Raw genomic sequence first — 13,618 nt, forward strand, 5'->3', positions numbered from 1 at the left:
CCCTGAGCCCATCAAGGAGAAAGGAGTCACTCTTTCCTCTTCTCTTCAGGTTAAGAGCCGAGACAGAGAAGCCCTGCATCAAGGTCTGAAACAGGCCCCCATGGGATGAAGAAACTAATCTTGTCCAGGTGACGTACGGCACCCTTCCCCGCCTGCAACCCAGACAGCACTGGGCTCCGAGGCCGAAAGCTTCATGTGTGTTTCTCAGCTGACAACACCAACAGGCACCCTTCCTGCTCATTAATCTGTGGGTGCTGACGTCCCCGGGGCCTCTCAGCACTGCCCTCCAGGACTGGATTACCATCTGCGAGCCAGCAGAAGGCTGCCTCCAGCCAGTGCAGAGAACACGGCCAAAAACACAGCACCTGGCTCAAGCCTGGGCTTCCCTGAGCGAGGGGGAAGCCCAGACTCCCCAGAAGTCTGCAATGCAGGAGAGCACCGTGGAGCGAAGCGTACCACCTCCCCCCCACCCCCGACAGTGCACATCCACACACAGGAAGCCCAGTGTGGCCCTCAGGCTCCTCCTGTGCCATCCTGGGAGGTGGGCAAGCTGCACCCAATGCTGACGCAAGTCAGATAATGACTGGAATGTTCAAGCAGGAGGCCCCGGGGAAGTCCATACAGACAGAGAACTACTGCCGCCTTCCCCCAAAAGGAAGAGTACCTGGCCACTAAGCTGGTCAGAAGTTCGTGGGACTGAAGCCCCAGGAACGTTAACTAGAACCAAACTACTCTGGGCACAATGCAGTTCTCAGATACCCAAACGGGTGACATCTGCTTTCCATAAACTCAGCCCGACAGCAGGACCTGAGTGTACAACAAACGGGGTTCAACAAGTCAGATTTTACATCTACTGGAGGAAAATGGCAATTCACGAGAACCTCACCGCCCTACATATAGCACTTTCCACCTGAGATCAGCTCTGCTGCGCACAGCCCCATGTGTCCCTCCGGCCAGCCTGGGGACCTTGGTTCCGATAGCCCTAATACTGGACGGCAGCAGCACCCACCACAGGACCTTACTGGTTAAGATGGATTTGCAGATGCATTAAAAATAAATGAAAGGAGGACAGAGTTTCCCTTTGGGAAGATGCAAAAGTTCTGCAGACAGAGGGCGGCGACGGAGCACCGCGTTGAGGACGCAGACCTAACACGGCTGAACAGGACCCTAAAGATGGTTCCCATGGTACATTTCATGTTAGAGTTATTTTGCCAAAATAAAAGTAAATAATGTAAGATGAGGTCTAGAAATGACCTGAAAAGTCCTATCAGCAGGGTAATGGGGTTTCTGCCCCTGTAGGTACTCAGTGCCTCCCCAGACAATTCAGCCAACCACCAATCTTTGACACATTCGAAGCCTACAGGCGCTGGGGCAGATGGGGCTGCAAATTCGCACAGCCACACATTCAGCCCAGCTCAGGGAGTGAGTCAGGAGGGAGGGAGGCAGGCGGAGATACACACGCACACACAGAGACAGAGAGACACAGACAGACAGAGACCAGCAGACAGAGGAGGAATACCAAGTCAGCAGGCTAGCATGAGTCAGCTGACCCAGAAGGAAGTGCCGGTCCCTAATGTTCCCTGCAGGGCACAAACAAGACTCCACAGGCGCCACTGTGACCTCTGCGAGGCACCCACTGCACATTTCACCACCTCCAGGGCAGCCCACCTCAGCTCCTCTGTCCCCCCCCGCCGCAACCACAAGGCCAGGTGCACAAAACCCCGCACGGCCTGACGCCCTTGCCCAGGCTCCCCCAACCCCAAGGAGAGGCCTCCGTCTCCAGTCCTGGCCAGCCCCCACCAGCCATGGCTGCATCTGTGTGACACCCTGCAGGACCCAGACTTCTCCGGCACTGCCTCTCACCTCCTCTTGCCCAAGCCCACGCCGGCCCCCACCGCTGGTCCCCGGCACCCTCAGGACCAGGCTGGGGCCAGGGAACGTGCAGCCCTGTGGGAGCCGGGCCCTTCCGCCGCCAACACACCAGGAGGCATTTTACTCACCCAAGAGTCAAAAAGGGCTGCCAGGTGGAGGAAACAGGTTCAGGAGAAGATCCAGGAAGTGACTCCTTTTACTGAAAAGTAACATCCCCCACCCCCCGAAAGATTTTACTTTAGTTTTTAAGAAGTTCACTCTCAGTGTTGTTCTTCCCCAGATCTGAAACCTCCTGACCACGCAAACAATACCACCTGCCCCCACGATCTTGCTCATGGGGAGGCCAGTTTTCGCTCTGGAAGAAGGCACCTCCAGTTTTAAAGAGACAAATCATGAAGAGGTAGGGCTTCAAGCACCAAAGTCCACATTCCTGAAAAGCCTGCTGATCATAAAATGAGTTAACACCTGAATGTATTACAGCCTGAGCCGCCCAGGTCTCCCCTCCCCCAGCACAGGCCAAATGCTCCCAGGAACAAACAAAAACCACACGGATAAAGACCTCTTTACAAGAACAGCCAAAACAACTCCATCTGTTAACAAAAACTAACTGTTGAATTAAAGGTTGCAAGTTCAAACACAATCTGCCTATTGTAAACAGTGCCTCAGTTTATCAATGTCACAATAATGCTCTTTCAAAGATTGATAAAGTTCTCCACAAATACTCGCCCTCCAGCATTTTTAAGATACTTTGCAGGATAAATATTAGCTTGAGACGTGCCTACAGGAGAAGTGAAAGCTGCCAAAGAAGCAGTTCTAAAAAGAAAAAAAAAAAAGGGAGCGGCTCCAGCCAGAGGGTAGCAAGCTGCCCCAGCAGACGGGGAGGGGGCTGGGCCCTTGCCCTGCGCTGTGAGCGCTGTGCCGAGGCTGGGCGGCCAAGTCCTTGTTACCCTACCCGTGCTGGGGCCGCCCAGCCTCGGAGGGCAGGGCTATAGCCCTGTCTCCCAATCGGGGGCCCAGTGCCAGGCCCTCCACAAACAAACCGCCCGGCCTACAGAAAGACCTGGAAAATTGAGTTAATTAAAAGGAGAGATTTTAAGATAATTGTTGGGATGGAAAAGAACAAGGAGCATCATAGCTTCAATCTGATTTAAACTTAATTTCCTGGAAGACAGTTAAGTAGCCTGGGTAGCCAAGTGCAGCAGGCGAGGGGATGGCGGACCGGCCATCAGCAGCAGCCGGCCCCCCAGGCCAGGATGGGTGGGCGTGTGGCGTGTTTGTGCTGCCAATTTCCCGACAGACTCCAGATGTCACTTACCCTTCCCTTCACCTGTGGGGGTCTTTTTATGTTAAACACAGTAGCTTGCAACTCAAAAGGAACTGGAAGCAAGCTCGGAACAAAGCCAGCCACCACGCAGGTGACACGTGGGTGACACAGAAGTCTTCCCCAGCAAGGGACGAGCTCAGGGAGACCACTGGGTGCAGGGCTCTGCCGAGCCAGGTGGGCCGGAGGGACTGAGCACCTGCGGAGTGCAGCCTCGCCCACCACGGCCCCTTTAAGACCCAGTTCAGGGACCTTGACTCCCACCCCCTCCATCTTCCAAGGCCACGCTCTGTTCTCCTCACGCTCCTCTGGAACAAAGCAGTGTGCTGCATGTCCTCCCAGCCCCGAGTGAAACAAGTTATGCCTCCTCCCAGGACTGTGGACGGCAGGGTGGAGAGACGGGCTACACGATGTCCCGAATCATTAACACGGTGTTCTCGTGACTGCAGACTCAGACACTCAGCCGTCACCTCCCCATCTACAACGGGAACAACCCCTCGAGACCATGTGGGGGACCAGGCAGTGTGGACGATCGCCAAGGAGCCTAAACCCTGCGGGTTCTCGGGAAAGGGAGCTGCCGTCACCCTTAAACGCTCGCAGTAAAACAGTGGTTACCCCCGATTACATTTGGATAAGAGTGTTGAAAACTCCCTGGGGGAACCAAATCCTTGGTTCAACTACATCACAGTGTGTAGCCCTGAAAGAGAAAAATCACAAGAGCAGAGAACAATCTAACAGAATTTAAGTTACCAAACATGGTCTAATTTTTGCTTGAATGGCTTGAAAAATAAACGAGTAATCTAATATTTACAAAAGTTTCATGAGAACTTTTACCAGAGTTGTCACTAAAAGGGAAAATTTGGAAAAACAAAAATTTAGGTTAAGAAGTGGTTCCACTCAGTTATCAGAAAGTAAGCACAGCCGGCGATTTCGCTGTAAAGGAAGGTTACATGTGCATTAGGTCCAGAATACCATGGACCCCTTTGCACCGGACCTTGCAGCACGACAACGCTGACCACTGAGGACGTGACGGTCAGCTCAGTGACCAGGACTACCCCCTCCGGGCCACCTGTAGGGCGGGCAGGCAACAGGGACACAAGGAAGCCACCTCTGGTCTAGGATAGGGTCCCTCCCTTCAAGGCACCTAAAACCCGGGGAGGGGGGAGGGCTAGTGGGGAGAGAACCTGTGTCACTCAAAGGCACAGCAAGTGAGACCTCCCCCCTCCCCCCAGGGTGTCAGGGGGAGGAGGCCCACGTGACAATGGAGGGCAGCAGGCAAGCCTAGACCGACCCTGGGGTGGCTGCACTCAGAGGCCCAGGCACAGTGCAGAGGGTGGGCACAGAGGTTTGAGACTTGTTATCGGCAGGGGCGGGACAGCTGGCTCACTCCGCTGTGGACAGTGCTATGTGCTGGGCATTTTCCAACAGGAGGACCTGACCCTGCAGGGGCTCACCCCAGGGAGACACTCTCAAGGGGCCAGCAGAGCCCAGCGGCGGGTAAGCCTGGGAGTGGAGAGGTGCCGTCCAGGTCTGCAGCAGACGGAAGGCAGCAGGCGCTCAGGGAGGGGGCCACCAGTGCAAAGGGAGCGGCAGGAGCTTCGGCTTGACCTGGGTCAGCCATGGGGGCTTCAGGGAACAAATAAGAGAACAGGACAAGCATCCAGAAACATATCTTGCTGCAGGTCAAAGAGCAACAGGGCTGGTGAGACCCCTGGGGACGGTCCAGCCCCACCCAAACCTCAGAGGAGAAATGGCGCCTGAGAGGCCAAGGGACCCAGCATCGATGACAGTGACTGTGAGCAGAGCTGATCCTGACACACACTTCTCCTGCCCTCCCAGGTGCCCCCTTGCTAAGGCTTCCTCCAGGTTCCTGAAAACCGGCCACAGGTCCCAGACAGGTGTGAAGAACGAGTGTGTGTGCTGCCCGCCATCAACGAGAGGAACCTGCCAGCACTGTGCAGGCAGGCTCTGTGGCCGATGACAGCACTCCTGTCACCTGCTGGCCCCGCTCTCCTGGCCAGAGCCGTCACTGCCTGCCCCTGCAGAGCAGCCCTCCCCCCCAGCTGCACCCTCCTGAACTCGTTTCCGCCCCTCAGTGTTCCCTGCCCCTCAGTGTTCCCTGCTGCTGTATCCCCAGCATGAAGTATGGCCAGAACATTCTGTGCACAGCTCCTCCCGCTACCCACCCCTCAGTGCTTCTCTTCCTGCTCCCTCTGGTCTCGCCTTCCTCACCCCTCAGGCAAAGCAAACCCACACTAGCCCACACTAGTCCTCATCGGTCCGAGGCCCTGACTACAAACCATGGCCTCCCTCTGCCTCAGCCACATTGCCCCTGCAGATGTCACACGAGTCAGCTGTGTCCCCTGGTTTCTGAACAGGTAGCACAGGTCTGAAGGCCTGACCTAGCGTCCTTTCCTCCTCAAGCTCGTTACTTCTCATCTGGGCATGCGGAAGTGGGACAAGCTAGATGAGACAGGAACTAGAGGTGGCAGGACAGGGTCTGCTCGACGGGAGCCAGACACCCTGTCCGGCACAGATCTGCCAGCCCACCTCTGCCTCTTACCCAACGCCACGTGGCCAACAGGTGTTTCTGGCCAAGGGCACTTAACCACCCCAACCACCCCTGGGAAGGCTGCTATTCTACCATTGGCTGTATCCAAAACTCACCAGAAGCCACCACTACTTCTAACTCACAACCTCATCACCAAACGACACCCCACATCCTGGGCCTGCACAGAGCCTCTCAGGAAGGAGTTAAGCCTAAGATGCCCCAAGGCTACCAAAGGGCCTAGGCGCTGGGAGAAGCAGGGGGCACTTAGCTTTCTCTTCCTAGGGATGCCAGCGGCAGCCTGCCTTCAAGCAGGCCAGAGATGAATAGCGCAGCAAGATTCCCCGTCCGCCTCAAAGTGCTAGGCCCATCTACAGCTTCCGGCCCAGCACCCTGCGACAAGCAGGAGAGGAAGGCAAAGTGAAGGGCAAACAAGGGAGCTCTTAACACTGCAGCCCAGAATGTCTCAAACTCTCCAGACATTCCACGCATCAACATCAGCTCGGGCTCTGCCTGCATTTTAGGGCAGTGCCGGGGGCCCAGCAGACAAGGGCACCAAGGGGGCTGCACTCGGTCAGCCGCCCACACGCGGGGCTCCGGGGATCTTCCTGCAATGGCAGTTCCACAGCTGGAAGGCACAAGGGACAGATGACAACAGAGACAAAGGCCACGTCGTGTGTGCACTCCAGTCCAGAAGACCAATGGCACCGTGTGTGCAAACCTGAGTCCCGGGGTTGGAGGACGGGAGGAAAAGGGACAGCCCCAAACACCAGTGCTTCACAGAGTCTCTGTGAGCCCAAGCCCTGCTCTTTTGCATCCCACGCCACGACACATGAACGAGAAAGTCAGACAGGATGTTTTCATGCTCATCTCAACAGTATGGACTTGCTTTAACAATGGCTTAAGTTGGGGCATCTGGGCAGCTCCGTCAGTTGTGTCTGACTCTTGGTTTAGGCTCCGGTCATGATCGGGGTCATGGGATCGAGCCCTCAGGCCCCACGCTGCGGGGGGGGGGGGGGGCCCTCTGCCTCCCCCCACCCCACCCCTACCCCTCTCAAATAAATAAATAAATCTTTAAACAAAACAAAACCAATGGTTTAAGTCCTATTTTCTTCATTGGTTTTTAACTATACAAGCACTTTACCCTGAAATTCAATTAGGAGGGTGACCTTCGATTGGGTGACCTGCTGCAACTCAACTGTGAAAACGCAGGGGTCTGTGATCCATGAGCGAAGAGTCCCAGCAGAGACTACAACCCCAGGGGAAGCTGGGCAGACAGGGTCCAGGACCTGGGGACGAGGGGGCAGGTGATGCTTTCACTGGGGGAGGAAGGGCCCTGGCTTGCCAGGCGCCAGGCGCCGCACACTGGCCGCAGGCTCAGGAGAGGAGGGGCTGGCCCTCGGCACGCCCCCGCCAGCAGCATGGAAAGTTGGCCGGGGCTGGAATGGACGTCTGGTGTCTATAAAAATGTTCCTCCCAGGGGAGCCTCTGGAAGCAGAGACTCCAAGAGACTTTCATTCTTTTCCTTATTTGCCACACTGAAAAATAAGTCGTTCTTCCTATTCTGAAATGCAATACGGGTCAAAACCTTCCACAGTGAATAGTGACCCAAAGAAAGAGGTCACCAGATCCAAAATATTTCTCATTTGGCCAGTGGCCCAAACAAACTCTATTCTGTTTACTTGGTTACTCTCCTGGGGGATAAAAACCTAATCCAATATGCCAAGTGGGCCCGTGTTACTCCACGTTCTGTGAGGAGGGCGGGGCTGCAGGAGCTTCTCACACCCTCTGCTGGGTCCTCCCGGGCGCTAGCCCCCTCCCCACCCCAGGGACTCCTCTCTGTCCCCACCGTGGCCTCCCGTGGGAGGAAAGAACCATCCATGTAGTGTCTGTGCTGTGTGCCCACCCCACCCCCACAACCCAGCAAGGCCGACTCTGACACGGTGGGTGGGCTGCTAAGGCCTGCGTGGAACCAGAACCAGGGCTACACGCGGGGTCAGGGTCTGCCGGCTCCGAAGCGGGCTTCCCTCCCCACCGCAGGACAGCTCCTGCTAGGCCTGCCTGCACCCTACCGCCTCCAGTGTGGCCCCCAGTTGGTGGGAAGGAGCCCTCAGCTCCCGCCTGCCCCACATGGCCCTCGGCGTGAAGTCCTCTGTCATGGCAGCCACTGAGCCAGGACCCACACTCAACGTCAGCAGGCCCTCCTCAGGTCACGGCACCTCAAAGGCTTCCAGCTCTCATCTTGAGCACAGAGCTGTGCCCTCACGCTGCAGCCAGCCCTGGCCTGTGCTGGAACACAGGCTGCCCCCCACGCCCCGGGGTGACGGGTGCCTGGCCCGGGCCAGGGCGTGTCCCATTGTTGTGCAGAAGGACGCACACTCCGGGGGCATAAACCCCACGGACGCAGCCTGCCTCCGAGTTCTCTTTCAAACGGTGAGGCCCACACTCCAGTCACTGCACATCCATGCCCACATTCCCATAAGCTCTTTTCCAAGGACGTGCTCACCCTGGATACAAAAGTACTGCCTCGGACACAAGGCAGAAAGTCCTGGACAGAGGCCGCTACAGTCCTAACGCTGGCCATCTGCGAGGCACTGCTGCTCAGGAAAGCACCAAGGCTGTCAGCGTGAGGGGAGGGTCACAGTGGGGGTCACTCGGGCTCGTTCCCCGGAGTCCGTGGTGGCTCCTCTGTCCCTGACTACGTACGCCGTACCCGGCATGGGCATGCAGACGCGCAGCCTTGGGTTAGCCAGTACTCACTGGGGAGCCCCAATCAGATCCCCCCACTCTGGGGCGAGAGCGGCCTCAGCGGGGCATGAGGGACACAGGCCCAGCACCGGCCCTAAGGGAGCCCTGGCACCAGGCCCCCAACATCTCTGCCTGTGGCCCCACCTAGCTCCCAAGGAGGTGGGGGTCTGAGCTCACGATCCCTCTAGAAACAAGGGACGTAGGGCCAGAGGAGGAGGAATGGCGGAGGTTCATGGCCTGTCAGCCGGCCCTTACGGAGGCCCTCCGTCTGCGGCCCAGGAAGCACACAGGCTGGAGGCACCCCGCGAGTGCGCGTGTGAGCCCCGGACCAAGGCAGAGCAAGGGAAGCATGCGGCAAGCCTGCAAACACATCTTTCCTGAATCTGTACAAGTGCCTCTTACGTACATTCTCTACTTAAAGCGGCTTCAATCTTTTCCAGAATAAGGAGATAGTATAAGCAGAGTAACAGTTACAGTTCAAAAGCAAGTGTTTCCCGGGGCGCCTGGGTGGCTCAGTCGTTAAGCATCTGCCTTTGGCTCAGGGCGTGATCCCGGCATTCTGGGATCGAGCCCCACATCAGGCTCCACCACTGGGAGCCTGCTTCTTCCTCTCCCACTCCCCCTGCTTGTGTTCCCTCTCTCGCTGTCTCTCTGTCAAATAAATAAATAAAATCTTTAAAAAAAAAGCAAGTGTTTCCCCATCAACGCGCATTTAAAACAGTAGATGGCATTAATCTGCCTCTGAGCTGGGTTCCTGCTCCCGCCGTCCTCACAAGCCTGACCACAGGAGCACGACCCTTCTCCCGCTCACCACGGGACTCTCCTCTGCTTGTCCACTGACTGGTGGCCCTCCCCTCACCACCACTGCATCCTAGCTTGTCCACACCTTCCCCAAGTAAATTGAAGGCTACGGGGAACAGAGAAGGAACTGCTCTTTACAAACCACTCACACCCGCAGTGAAGCCAGCCAAATTCAAGCAAGAGTCTGAGGTCAAGGGAGGGACGGAGAGGGGGGTGCTCACCGTCTGCCACAGGGCTCCGCCCTTAGCTAGTATTTTATCACCGGACCCTACGGGTATCAGGCCTGGCAGCAGAGCAGGACCCCCAGGCCACTGCAGGACCCTGATAAAGCCGCTTACCTCCCCAGGCCACGGGGAGGTAGGAACCAAGCACCTGTCCCTTCTCTTGCATTTCCACAAGCTTTGATCCTACAATTTAAAACCACACACCAAGGGCAATATCATCACAGGAGAAAGGCCTGCAGGGCCGGCAGGAAGCCTATAATAGACGCGCTATAAACTCCACACACCTCACTCTGTCTTCGAGACTAATTTTAACAGGGAGAAGACATAACCGCAGCGAACAAACCTTTCCTTACGGATATAATTTACAGCACCATGACTCAGCTGCCCTGACTGCCTGGCAGGTGAGGTCACCTGGATGCACGCTGCTGTTTTCACAAGGCAACAACCCACACCGACGCATGGGGTAGGGAGAGCGGGCTGCTGCCGTCCCCAGCCTCCCTCCTCCAAGGTCCTTCGAAGGCCCCTCATGAATACTTCATGGCACATATGGATTTCCAAATTCCTTCCAGGGAATGCCCCCGGCCAGCTAGGGCGCTGGCCTTCTGGTCTAGCTGGCTGAGCAGCCAGTTAAGGACAGTTAACTACAAATATGAAAGTTACTGATGGATTTGTTTAAAGAGCCTGTCCTTTTAAGTACCTGCTAAGTCTATTAACAACAACAACAAAAAAAAGAGGTCCACTGTGCCCCCTTTGCCCCACCACCCTCCTCAAGGGCTCCCGCAGGCTCACCAGTACCACCACTCTGCCGGAGCTCAGGTGGCACGCCCAGCATCTCCAGAACCAATGGTACCAGCAGCCAGACGCCCTCAGGCCTCCCAGGGCACAGGGACCAAGGCCCCTGACTCCCAGGGTTCTCTCCCTGTCTTCTGCCCACACACGGCTCACACCTAGGCTACTCCAAGCCTAGGCTACGTCAGCAGCTCCTTTCTGACCGCCACCCCACCCCCTGCCCCACACTTCCACCTCTCCTACCAGTTCCTGACTTCCTCTCCCAGGCAAGTCCCTAACCCCAAGCTAGCGCCCCCCACAGCACCAGGGGCCCAGCCTGCACACAGGAGGGTCCGACCACGCAGACACCGCGTCCATGAGAACCTCGGGCTCCCGCACAGCTTCGTTCTGATGGCCCCCTTCTGATCCCACTGCACCTGCCAGGACAGGCAGCCGCATGTGCCCCCAGGCCTCCCTCCCCCAGCCCAACTTGGCCCTGCCCCTCCAACATAGGAGTGGACTGCCCCCAGAAAAGAAAGGCAAATTCCAGTTTCCCCCACCCCCTTTCTCTTGGGAACTGCAAAGTCTCCCCAAAGACACGCATCTTCAATTGCTTCATGTGGGGACATAACTAGCTGCAACTCTGAACGTCCTTCCTATGAGCCAATTCCGATTCTAGATGCCACACGCGCACACATACACACACTGAGCCCTCACACACTCCAACGCAGGGAATCCTATCATTAGCCCCAATTTGCAGGTGAGGAAACGGCAGCACCAAGTCTAGCACACAGAAGATGCGGGATTAGAAGCGTGGGGAGAACCACGGCCACCGTGGTTCAGCGGCTCGGCCTCGGCACTTCCTCCCAGCGCCAGGTCATCGCTGGGCTGGGAAAAGCAGAGAGGATCAGAGGAGACGCAAGAGCTTCATTCCATGCCTGAGTTCTGGAGGGAACCCTCCCTGTGAGGCAGGCAGCCGGACACAGGCACCCAGAACTGCCTGGCCACACAAGACATCGGAGTCCATCACCCGGAGAAGCTGGCGCTGGTGGGCCGACCCAAGGAAAGGAGCGCGCGCGCCCACACGGGAACACGCGCACAGGGGCGCGCACAGGCACACCCGCTCTGGGAGACATGGTCTGGAAAGGAGCAGAGCAGCCGCCACTGGGAGGTGTGGCTCTAGGGCTGTACTTGTTTCTTTAACTGAAGAAATTCAAAACCGGCCTGATCAAAAACCTCAGTTTAAAACAGGCCTTTACTGGGGTGCCTGGCTGGGTCAGTTGGTTAAGTGTCGGATGCACAATTTCGGCTAAGGTCATGATCTCAGCTAAGGTCATGATCTCCTCAGGTCATGATCTCAGGGTCGTAAGGTCAGGCTCTGTGCTCAGCGTGGGGTCTGCTTAGGATTCTCTCTCTCCCTCTGCCCCTCCCTCCACCTCGCAAGCACGTTCCCTGAGAAAAAATAAATAAAAATAAAACGGTCCTTTACTGGAGCGCCTGACTGGCTCAGTCGGTAGAGCATGCAACTCTTGATCTCGGGTTGTGAGTTTAAGCCCCAAGTTGGGTGCAGAAATCACTTTTTAAAAAGTAAATACATAAAAAACAAAATCCTTTACTTCAGCTTCCATATATAATACATGACCATTAGAGTAACGTGTGGAGTCACACACACGATATTTGACTCATGGCTTCCCATTAGGACAGGATTCTAATCTTTAGGGCTGCAGATGGGGTTAGCAGATTGCTGAGTATTATCAGTTACTGTTCATACTAACGCCGCATTCTCTGCGTTTGACTGAAGAGTAGGAAGAGGTGATTTTACAAATGGGTACGACTCTGGGCTCTTCCCAGCTCAGAAGAGCTGGCCTATCCTGCCAAGCAGCTGGCTGCCGCCGTGGGGAGAGACACCCTGGAAAAGAGCGTGCATCCTGCCTCGAGGGGAGCAAAGTGGCCATGTGTCAGAGTCCTGCAGGGGCCCAGTGGCTGTGGCCTCTGCAGAGAAAACCCCAGGCCTGGGTCCTCCAGCCTGGCAGGGAAACACGGCACACCAGGCCCCTTGCTGACCCCACAACTACCAGGAGCCAGCCAAGCACCTTCTCTGCCTAGCAGGCCCAGGACATAAGAAAGGGTCCAGAGAATTCCTGGTGGTGCAGCTTCAGACTGGACCATGGTCCTCCTGTGAACCACACTGTCCCGTCACGTCAGTGAAAATGAGCTAGTGGTGGGGTGCCTGGGTGGCTCGGTCGGTGAAGAATCTGCCTTTCGCTCAGGTCATGATCTTGGGGTCCTGGGATTGAGCCTTGCATGGGACTCCCCACTCAGCAGGGAGTCGGCTTCTCCCCCTCTCCCTGCCCCTCCCCCCACTCATTCTCGCTCTCTAACAAATAAAATCTTAAAAAAAAAAAAAAAAGAAAGAAAGAAAATGAGCTAGTGGAGAACTTGAACCCAGGTAGCCGGATGTCCTCCCCACCAAGAATTTTAAATAAGTAAAATATACATTATGATGTGACCTTATACTATATAATACAACATTACAATATATCATATGCGACACGCCCTATAACTGTGTCTATTATAGACAATACATATTATATAGCCAAATAAAGAACAGATAATACAATTTACTCTAATACACACACAGAATACATGCTACATTATAATGCAATATCACACCACGTGCAATGAACGTGGATTTTTACGTCCAGGGCACTCTCTAGGCCACAGTACCCATCCGGCCACAGGATGAACAGGTGCCAATGCAGAGGTCTGACCTGGTGGCTCCTCTTCCAGGTCACACGAGCCGCTACACGCCTGATCCTTCCACCTTGGCCTGGCTTGGGGTCAGGAATTCCACAAAGCCACTCCCAAGTTTTATCTCAATGTGACATTGCTTAATTCTTCAGACAACCTTGACTTGACCCTCTCACTGCTAATTTTAGCTACCCTACATTTCCCCACAAAGTAAACTGGAGCATCCCAACGTCACCATCACAACAGTTTCCAACAGGCACTCAGATGGCAGACTGCCATGCGGGTCCTTAGTTGCACTGTGCCCGAGACCAGGCTCTAAGTCCACGGCTGTTGCTGCTCGTCTTGGGCACAGCAAGGAGACACAACAATCACCCTTGGGGTTTACCTCCAGCACACTCCTCGGGCAGAGAGACCAGCCCAAGGCCAGCACCAGCCCCAGCTGCTCGCCTGCTTCCGGAACTACCAAACACAGTCTCGGGCGGACCGCTGGCCAAGCACCCTCCCCCTGGGCTTCCAGACAGACCAGGCAGCCCATGCTGCAGGGTACAGGCGTTCCTTAGCTGAGGCCCAGAAAGGGGTGCTGAG

Source organism: Ursus maritimus, unplaced genomic scaffold (assembly GCF_017311325.1).
Source record: "Ursus maritimus isolate PB19 unplaced genomic scaffold, ASM1731132v1 scaffold_9, whole genome shotgun sequence".
Classification (NCBI taxonomy): domain Eukaryota; kingdom Metazoa; phylum Chordata; class Mammalia; order Carnivora; family Ursidae; genus Ursus; species Ursus maritimus.